This window comes from Nanorana parkeri, unplaced genomic scaffold (assembly GCF_000935625.1).
Source record: "Nanorana parkeri isolate BGI_ZX_2015 unplaced genomic scaffold, ASM93562v1 scaffold1728, whole genome shotgun sequence".
In the NCBI taxonomy this organism is placed as follows: domain Eukaryota; kingdom Metazoa; phylum Chordata; class Amphibia; order Anura; family Dicroglossidae; genus Nanorana; species Nanorana parkeri.
The window spans coordinates 147,424-148,123 of NW_017307996.1; positions in this window are offsets into that span (position 1 = coordinate 147,424).

Consider the following 700-nt stretch of genomic DNA (forward strand, 5'->3'; position numbering starts at 1 on the left):
ATGCTCTTCCTACATGTACATCACTGCAGCATGCAATACTGCCTGTTGAGACTCCTAGTGGCGGGGCCATTGCTGCATCCGGTTCAGTGTTTTCCTCCTGAGCCCCCTGTGTGCACCAGCATCCCCAGCTTTGGGATCTGAGCCTTAATAATTCTCATCCCTGCTTGTGCTGTACTGCAAATGGGCCCACCGACACAGCACCCTCCTCTTGTGCTCTTTAGAGTGTAAATGTGCCTGCAGGGTGGAGGCCGTCATTTGCCCATTTCTCTTGGTCACAGACACTCCAGCAGCTATGAAATCTCATCTGGAATTCTCAGTCTTGCCATAGTTGTTGGAGCTTTCACTTTCTTTTACAGCAGCAGAAGGAATGAGACCCCAGGGGGTCTTATCTGGGAACTGCGGAGGGGGAGATAGTTGAACAACTGCCGAGTGCATGATTCAGCCCACTGTCATTCACACATGTTTAAAGTCCATTTCCACCTTTTGTAAGTGATTAGCATTTAATATGGTGATGACGATGTATACATCTGCACATTGCAGGCTTTCTTCATTTTTTTAATGTATGTTTTATTAGGCTTGAATCCTAGAAATTCCAAATGTTTTCTACAGGAAACTGAGTCTGACACCAGGGTCGTATTGTGAAGCAGGCTGTAAATTCTGTGTAACACACAATACACTGTTTAGGGGGGGGTTAATATTA